Here is a 9,946-nt window from a genome sequence, read left to right on the forward strand (position 1 = left end):
CCCACAAACCTGCCATCAGGTATACTCTTGTTGCCTATACGATATACAGTTACAAACCTCAGGAAAACTTTCTATCTGTAGGTGTTTTCTCTGGGATATTTAGGAGGGACTGACTGATTTTAAAGCTATATTTAGTTGAACCGGAAAAGGCTTGTTCCCATGTGGCTCTGATACTGATGAGAGGCCTGCTTTGGTACTTATGTCCTGGAAATGAGCATGGAACCAACATTTGGAAAGCTTTCCCAAGGTGATTATAAAGCAGTTTGAGGAATAGGTTACTTTTCCCTTGAGCTAATTTAATTTTAATTTTTTGTTTGACTCAGGTTACTACTTAGAATTTTGAATATCTTGATCAATATCAACTACAATGTGTGGCAAAACCAACTAATTTAGAGCTAGAGTGGTGAATTTTTTTCACAGTAATAGGAGACCTTTTTACTGACTAAAGACCTGATAAGGTTTTGGGGAACCCACTCAAATGGAAAATCGTAATCAGCTTGCAATGATAGAATAAGTAGAATAACACTCTGGTCAATAGTCAGTTCTGAAACATGTCATAAGCGGCCATATTTGTTCTGGGTTTTTTCAATCCGGGCCAAGTGGTGGCATTCTAGATTTGGGAGCCAGGTGGCCAATGCCACTTGGGTACAGGTATATAAAGGGGTTTCTAGGACAAGAGGAATAGAATAGGGATGCAGGGAAAGGCCATGTCTTAGGCCAGCATAAGATAACACAAACAAATACAGTTAAGGATCTTAAAAATCCACAGATAGATAAACTCAGTCACCTTTCAGCCCTTGCCAGCATGTATCCAGCTTGCACTAATGTGCAGTTCTTTAAGGCTGGTCTTGTCTACGCTTAACTTGTTCGTAAATCATATCACAGTACTCAAGGACCAGTTCAGTCTAAAAGGATTTCAATCACTGATCAGTACTTCTCAGAATATCTTTCCCAAGAGAAAAAAAGGATTCTCTACCAGGCAAGTACATTTTCTTTGTATGTATACAGTAGTGAACTGTATAGGGGAATGTTGTACATTTTATTTTGATTCCGATGTTGTTACATATACTTGAAGGTGGTTGCTAAGTTATCAGCTGGTGTAGGGGCATTCTTGCAGTAGGATGCAATTGTCTAAGTGTCTTGTCCCTGTCATTTTATAGGGGTATGGGCTGTCAATACTCCTTGGTATTGTCTGATACAGTAAAGATCCAGGTGAGCTTTTTATAGGTGAGTCTTATTTAGAACCTGTTGTCAGAATACAGCTTGGGACACAATTACATGGGATGCCTGAGAAGTCAAGTTGGACCTGTGAATGGAAGACTAAAAGCAATTGATAGGAGTTGCCAATGAGGTGATATTATTATTGATTACTGTTCTAGATTGAATTAGATACCCCCAAAAATATGCATTGAAATCCTGGCCCATATACCTGTAAATATGATCCTATTTGTAACTAGGTTTTCCTGTATTATGTTAATGAGGTCATGCCAGTGTAAGGTGGGTTTTAAATCTAATCACTTCTTAGTTATAAAAAGACCAGAATAAACCCATACATACACAGCGGGGAGAGGAAGACAGACTATGGAGACAGATGCAGCTACAAGGATTGCTGGAAGCTACTAGAAGCTGAAATAGACAAGACCTCTCGTTACAACCACACCCTGAATTCCAATGTCTAGCCTCCCAAAGTGTGAGAAAATAAATTTCTGTTCTTTAAAGTCACTCGCTTGTGGTATTTCTGTTATGGCAGTCATAGGTAACTGTCTTAGTCATCTAGTGCTGCTATAATAGAAATACCACAAGTGGATGGCTTTAACAAAGAGAAATTTATTCTCTCACAGTCTAGAAGTCCAAATTCAGGGCACCAGTTCCAAGGGAAGGCTTTGTCTGTCTATTGGCTCTGGGGAAAATCCTTGTCATCAATCTTCCCTTTGACTAGGGGCTTCTCAGTGCATGGACCCCCACCCCCCACCCCCAGTCCAAAGGACAAGCACTCCTGGTTCTTCTTGCTTGGTGGTAATGAGGTTCCCTGTCTCTCTGCTCGCTTCTGTCTTTTATATCTCAAAAGAGATTGATTTAAGACACAACCTAATCTTGTAGATTGAGTCCTGCCTCATTAACATAACTGCATCTAATCCTGCCTCGTTAACATCATAGAGATAAGATTTACAACACACAGTAAAATCTTATCAGATGACAAAATGATGGACAATCACACAATACTGGGAATCATGGCCTAGTCAAGCTGATACACATTTTGGGAGCACACAATTCAATCCATAAAATTCCATCCTTTGGCCCCTCAAAATTCATGTCTTTGCCACATGTAAAACACATTCACCCCATCATATCATAGCAAAAATCTTAAATCAACTCAACTCCAAAATCCAAAAATTCCTCTTCATCTGTGAAATCTAGAATACAAGTTATCTGCTTCCAAAGTACAGTGGTGGAAGAGCACAAGCTAGACATTTTCATTACAAATAGGAGAAATTGGAGGGAAAGAAGAAATAACAGGCAACAAGCAAGTCAGCAGAACACATTACTTTAGCTCTCAAGTCTTGAAAATAATCCTCTGTTCTCTGAGACTATTTAGGCAACTGCCCTGCCCTCCAGACTCTGGATGTTGGCCACACTCTCCGAATTTTGAGTGGAGGCCCCTCAGCCCTGGGCTTCAGCTCTGCCTTCCAGGCTCACTGGAACGGCAACTCTGCTCCCTCAAATTTGGGTGGCCCCATTCTCCTAGTCCGTCTCCACCCTTTGAGGCCCCAGAGGTCTTGCCCCTACCCTTTGAGACTGAAACACTGACATGACCTCATTAGCATAATAAAGAAAACTTTAATCCCAAACAAGATTACATCTACAGGTCTGTTGTTGTTGGTTGTCATGGAGTCAGCTGTGACTCATGGCAACCCCATGTGTGTCAGAGTAGAATTGGGATCCACAGGGTTTTGAAGGCTGTGACCTTTCAGAAGCAGATTATCAGGCTGTTTTCGGAGGTGCCTCTGGGTGAGTTCGAACTATCAACCTTTTGGTTAGTAGCGAGTGCTTAACCATTTGCACCACCCAGGGACTCTTCCACAGGTATAGGGGTTAGGATCCTAACATACATTTTGGGAGGACACAATTCAATCCACAACACTCTCTACAGCCACGGAAAGGTCAAATTCGCCAGCATAAAAATCACACCCAAGCTTCAGGTTGAGACCAGCTAGGGACAGAAAAGGCCTTAAACGACAAGTTATGTAAGTTAAAATTTTTTTCTAGAAGAATGGTGCAAACGTTGTTTGCTTCTTCCTAATCTGTCCGCTTGTAGCTGTCTTTCAGATTAGTCAGTTAGAACTAGAATCCTGGGCATGCGCGGTAAGAGACCAGGTTGACCATCAGACGGCCTCATCCTGTAAGTATTGCCTGGGAACCAAAATCACCAGAAATACGTCATCCAGCAGTGACTGAGCCCATTTCAGAAGCAAGAAGTCCGTCCCATTTCAGAAGCGAGAAGTCCATCAGCCACTTCCGTGCCAAAATCCTACCCAACTCCTTTTTGAATATATAGGAAGTTACCCCTTTCCGGCATGGTATAAAACTGCACCCCCAGCCCTTTGTTTGGAGAGAGAGTGCTTTCAGGGAGGATCCCCCATCTCCTTACTTGCTGCAAGTAGTAAACTATGCCTTGCTTTAAATCCGCTTGACTCTTGGTTATTCTTAACGAGAGTATAGGTGGTGAACCCATTGCGTTCAGTAACAGATTTCCTGGTACCCCAGGTGAAGCCCTCCCCCCCGCCCCCCCGGGTCAACTATCAGAGCCGATAGACCTTTCCTGGATGGGTTTGTGGCCACCTGAACTCTTTTTGTTCACTGCCCCTCGGGCTTGGTAAATTCGAACTCTGAGAGTTTACTTTCAATTTGATTCGGAAGAAAGGCATAGAATTTTCGTGTGTGTGTGTGTGTGTGTGTGTGTGTGTGTGTGTGTGTGTGTGTGTGTGTGTGTGTGTGCATTTTTTTCCCGGGTTGTCTGTTTCTGGTTGGTGCACCCTGAATCTGGGAGGTTTGCATAGACATCTCTATCTATTCAGATTAAGAGATTGAAACTCCTCCAGCCTGGCCTGGCTCTGAGGAGTGGATGTGAAATTCTCCAGTCGGCACTTGATTGAGAGAATGAGGATAGAAGTCCCTCCATCTGTTTTGGGAATAGAAGGTATCTGAAAGATTGAAGTGGGGGCTGGACCTCACTAAGATCATCTTCGTTCCCCTTTCCCTCTCTGCCTTCCCTGGTGTGAGCACTCTGTCCATCTGTCTGTCTTATGTGTATACTATATGGAAATTCATTGGTGGAAAGAAATTAAGGTTGAATTAGAACATACCTATAGAGACTCCTGAGAGTTTATTGATTGGGCTAAAGAAAGAGATATATGAGGACAGCAGATTTTCAGTCTAGGCTGGGATTTGGATCACAATACAGGGAACGCTCTGGAAGGAGTGTTAAGATTTTAAAAATAGGGTTTCTCCAAAATCTGGGAAAACTCTCGGCTGCAGCACGGGAGACAATAAATTCCCTACTGGACTAGGAAGAAAAAGCTAGTGATATTAACTATCCATAAAAATAAAAAGCTAGGTTCTTGGGAACAGTGAATTGGACAGAATGGGAAATCAGGAAAGCATACCAGGAGATTTACCCCTAGTGTGCCTTCTTAAACATTGACCATTTGTTTTCTTATGATCAATTGAAGAAAAAGAAACATTTTTCTGCAACACTGCCTGGCCTCAGTATACCCTCGCTAACCAGGAGAAGTGGCCTTTGTACAGGTGTCTGAATTTTAATGCTGTTTTACAGCTGGACTTATTTTGCAAGAGGGAGGAAAAATGGGATGAAATCCCCTATGTACAAGCCTTTATGGCCCTCTACCAGAATAAGGAGCTACAAACAAAATGCAAATTGACCAGCGTAGCTCTAGCTACTGAAGCTCAATCTAAAAAGCCCCCAAAGGAATCTGGGGAACCAGATGTTTTGGAGGATCTCCTCTTGAATTTAGGTCCAGTGCTGACCTAGCCAATGTCTCTGCCTGAACTTCCAGCATACCTCCTTCCCAGCTCTCCCCTTCCCAGCTCTCCCCTTCCCCTGCTGTTTCTGATCCCGTCCTCAACATTCCTTCTGCCTCCCCTTTCCTTACTCCTCTTTGAGGACCCACAGCCTCTTTGATGACAGGTCCCAGTGAGCTTCCCTCTGCCCCTATGGTCCTCCGTCCTTGCAACCTTTATCCTCCCCTCCCAGAATCTAAAAAGAACTCAGGGGGGCTGTACCCCTTGTGAAAAGTGGTGGATGGACAGGGTGGGATCGTCCAGGTACAAGTCCCCTTTTTGTTTCAGATTTAAGTGTGTGTAAAGAGAAAATGGATAAGTTTTCAGAAGACCCAGAGAAATTTAGAGAGGAATTTGTTAAGCTTATTCTTAACTTTGTTCTCAGTTGGCAGGGTTCTGACTACCAGTTGTTCTACTGATGAGAAGAATAGAATACTAGCTAAGGCAAGAGAGCATACTGACAGCTTTGTCCCCACCAACCCCAAGCACAATGTTTTGAAGCCATGGGATGAGGCAGTTCTTGGAACCTATCCATAGTGGGATTACCAGGACCAACTGGATTGCTCAAGAATGAAACATTTTATAACCTGTGTGGTTGAGGGAATGAAAAAGTGTGTCCATAAGTCAGTTAACTATTTAAAGGTCAAAGAAATAACCCAAGGAAAAGATGAGAAACCTGTGGCCTTCTTGGATAGGCTGACAGAGAACTTTAAGAAATTTACCAACATAGATCCAGAGGCACCAGAGGCTGCCCCTCTGCTGGGTTTGCATTTTGTAACCCAGAGTGCCCCAGACCGCAGAAGGAAACTTCAAAAGTTAGAGGCTGGCCCCCAGACTTCATTGTCCAAACTAGTGGAGGAAGTCTTTAAGGTTTTTAACAACAGAGATAAAGCGAAAGAAGATAGAAAGGATAGGAGGATGGAGAAAGGCCCAGTCGTTGGCTGTAGTTATTCAAGGGCCACCTTAAAGTAACCCCCAGGGGCCTGGGCCATCACAGGTAAGCAGCCAACCTGACAGATCTTGGAGCCATCCTTCAGGACCACCAGTAAAGCTAGGACCCCAACAGTGTACATATTGCAAAAAAGAGGGATACTGGAGATAGGAGTGCCCAGACAGTCCTCAATTGGGAAGGCCAGGACACTACCCTAATCATGACCCCAAGTTGCAGTTGCCACAGCTTTCTGAGTGATGAGGCCCAGAGGACTGCCTGGCTCCTGCAAAACAACAACAGCTGACCTCCATCACCCCTGAGGAATCTTGTGTTACTTTCGATGTGGCAGGTAGGAAAACTGAATTTTTACTTGATATAGGAGCTATCTAGTCTGTCTTAAACAAACCTATTGGCAAGCTCTCTAATCTAGATTGTGTGGTAACAGGAGTCTTAGGGCAGTCCCAGACTAAGAAGTTTACCTTCCCTTTATCTTGTGAGGTAGGTACATGCATCCTATCTGACTCTTTCCTATATGTAACAGAGTGTCCTGTCCCTTTGCTTCGTAGGGATCTATTAACCAAATTAGGGGCTACTGTTTTTCTCTCTGGGTATCAAGTCACTGTGGAAACAGATAGAAGTCAAGGGGCAGGACTCCTAGTGTTCCTAGAGACAGGGGGTTCTACACAAAGGACATCTAATATCCCTCAGCATATTTTAACCAAAGTGAACCCGTTAGTTTGGAATATAAACCAGCCAGGAGGGGTAACAATGCTAATCCTGTCTGGGTTGAACTAAAACGTGGAGCTGCTCTCCCTTGGCTCAAGCAATATCCACTTAAGCCAGAGGAGAGCTGGGATTAAACCATTGTTAGAAAAGCTCCACAGACAAGGACTTATTGAGCCTTGTCAGTCCCCTTGCAACACTCCCATTTTACCTGTCAGGAAGCCTAATGGAGAATACTGCTTTGTGCAAGATTTAAGAGCAGTGAACAACGTTGTAGTAACAATTCACCCCCTGGTCCCCAACCCGTATACTCTGCTTACCCAGGTACCCACTGCTGCCACCTACTTTACTGTACTAGATTTAAAGGATGCTTTCTTTGTGTACCCCTGCACCCTGACTCCCAAGTATTATTTGCTTTTGAATGGGAGGACCCAGATACTAGAGCAAGAACACAGTTTAAATGGACAGTCCTTTTCCAAAGTTTCAAAAACTCTCCCTACCTGTTTGGTTCAACCTCGGCTAAAGACCTTAGGGATTTAAAGCTGAAAAAAAGACTATTACTCCAGTATGTAGATGACTTATTGATAGCTAGTGAAGACCAAGATAGCTCAGACAAGAATCCTATAGAGACCCTGAATCATTTGGCAAATCTAGGTTACAGGGTTTCTCCTGAAAAGGCCCAGATTACATAAAAAGAAGTGAAACATTTAGAGTTTCAGCTTTCTCCTGGTGTCCGACAACTACTGCCTGAGAGAAAACTAGCTATAACTTCCCTTCCAGCTCCCACCACATGGAAACAATTATGAAGCTTCTTATGTATGGCCAGATTTTGTAGAATCTGGATACACAACTTTGGGCTAATAGCAAAACCTTTATATGGATCTCTAAAAGGCGAAGAAAGTCAATCCTTGGAATGGACTCAAGAATGCCAAACAGCATTTGAAACCATTAAACTAGAGTTAGGTAGAGCCCCTGCATTAGGCCTTCCAGACTTAATAAAACCTTTCAGACTATATGTTCATGAGAGACAGGGACAGGCCTTGGGAGTACTCACCCAATAGGCTGGCCCTCTTACTAGGCCAGTTGCCTATTTCTCTAAACAGTTAGACCTAGTAGCACTAGGTTGGCTGGCCTGCTTGCAAGCACTGTGGCCACTGCAATCCTGGTTGAGGAAGCATCCAAATTTACTTTAGGACAACCTATGGAGGTGCTGACACCCCATCAGGTTCAGATGGTTTTAGAAGTTAAAGGAGGGACTTGGCTTTTGGGAGGCAGGATTACCCAACACCAGGCCATATTTGTAGATTCTCCTGAAGTTACTTTAAAGGTTTGTTGAGTTTTAAATCCTGCCACACTCTTACCTGCTACAACCTCCAAAGACCACGAGCTAGCCCATAACTGTACTGAGACAATAGACCAACTTTATTTCAGCAGGCCAGATCTGAAAGACAGTCCTTTAAAGAATGCAGATGAGAATTGGTTCACTGATGGAAGTAGTTTTGTAGAACGAGGTATTCACAAAGCAGGATATGCCATAGTGAGTTTACACGACATTGTAGAAGACCGGCCTTTACCTCCCCAAACCTCTGCACAAAAAGCCAAGCTTGTCGCCCTCACTTGAGCACTACAATTAGCAAAAGACAAGAGAATTAACATATATATAGATTCTAAATACTCCTTCTCCATCATCCATGCTCACAGGGTTATTTGGAAAGAAAGAGGGATTTTAAACTCAAAGGACTCACCCCGTAAGTATGGTAGTCTCATTTTGGAACTTCTAGAGGAAGTACAACAACCTGCTGAAGTGGCTGTTATATACCGTAGGGGACATCCAAATGAGAACACCCCAGTTTCACGGGTAACAGCAAAGCAGATGCTGTAGCTAAGAAAGCAGCTTGAGTACAGTCCCCAGTAACTCAGATGGCTCTCATTCCAGACATTAGCCTTTCAACCCTTAAACCCCAGTACAGCTAAGAAGATATTCAGGATGCAGAAACTCAGGGATTTGAGAAACATATCAATGGTTGGTATCAGAATGAAAATAAGAGGGTCTATATCCCTGGCAGCCAACTCTGGAAAGTGGCTAAGTTGGCCCATGAGGCCAATCATTATGGCCAAGAGACGTTACATCTTCAGCTTAAAACTCTATTACAGGGAAGGAACTTGAAAAAGGTAATACAACAGGTTTCTAAAAGGTGCGAGATATGTTTAAGAAACAATCCAAATACCCCATACCTCCTCCCTTGATGAAAGCTGTAGAACATTGGGGAAAATACCTAAGGGAGGACTGCCAAATAGATTTTATGGCCATGCTTCCATGCCAAAGATTCAAATACCTGTCGGTTCGTAGACACTTTCACAGGATGGGTAGAGTCCTTCCTTGCCAGGACTGAGAAGGCTACCAAATTACACAAATAGCTTCTAAAAGAAATCATACCCAGGTTTGGCCTGCCTCGGTCCTTCCAGAGCGACAATAGCCCTGCCTTTATGGCTAAGATAACTCAGAGTTTATCCCAATCCTTAAACATCACATATAACCTCCACTCAGCATGGAGACCTCAGTCCTCAGGAAAGATTGAGAGAATGAAGCAAACTCTAAAAAGGACCCTTGCAAAATTATGCCAAGAAACTCAAGAAATCTGGATTAAAATGTTGCCCATTGCTCTGATTAGGGTATGGGCTGCCCCCTAGAGGAGCTCTAAAGCTAAGCCCATTTGAATTGATTTATGAAAGACCTTTTCTCAAGGTAGATGATCTTTTAGATCAAGAGATAGAACAAACATTAAAATATATCATTAATTTGGGATAAGTACAGAAAGCACTCCAAAAATACGGCAACCAAACACTTGCTCAATTTCCAGCCAGGAGACTTAGTACTTTTAAAGACTTGGTGAGAAGAGAGCCCAGGAGATCAGCTGACTGAAAAATGGGTGGGCCCATACCAAGTATTAGTAACAACCCCCTCTGCCCTCAAATTAGGGAGTTACTCCATGGGTCCTTCACTCCCAGGTCAAGCCTTTTTCTCCACCTGGACAGCCTGACAAACTCCCTACAAGCCAAGACTCCTATACCTGTGAACCAGTTGAAGGCCTCAAGTGGCTGTTTAAAAGACAGAAAAAGGATCCATAGATAAGTATCATGAAAATAAGTGTAGAAGAAATACCGGGAGTTGTCTTTACCCTGGCCATTCTCTTAATCTTTATTTTAGCTGCA

Source organism: Trichechus manatus, unplaced genomic scaffold (genome assembly GCF_000243295.1).
Source record: "Trichechus manatus latirostris isolate Lorelei unplaced genomic scaffold, TriManLat1.0 scaffold00149, whole genome shotgun sequence".
NCBI classification, from domain to species: Eukaryota; Metazoa; Chordata; class Mammalia; order Sirenia; family Trichechidae; genus Trichechus; species Trichechus manatus.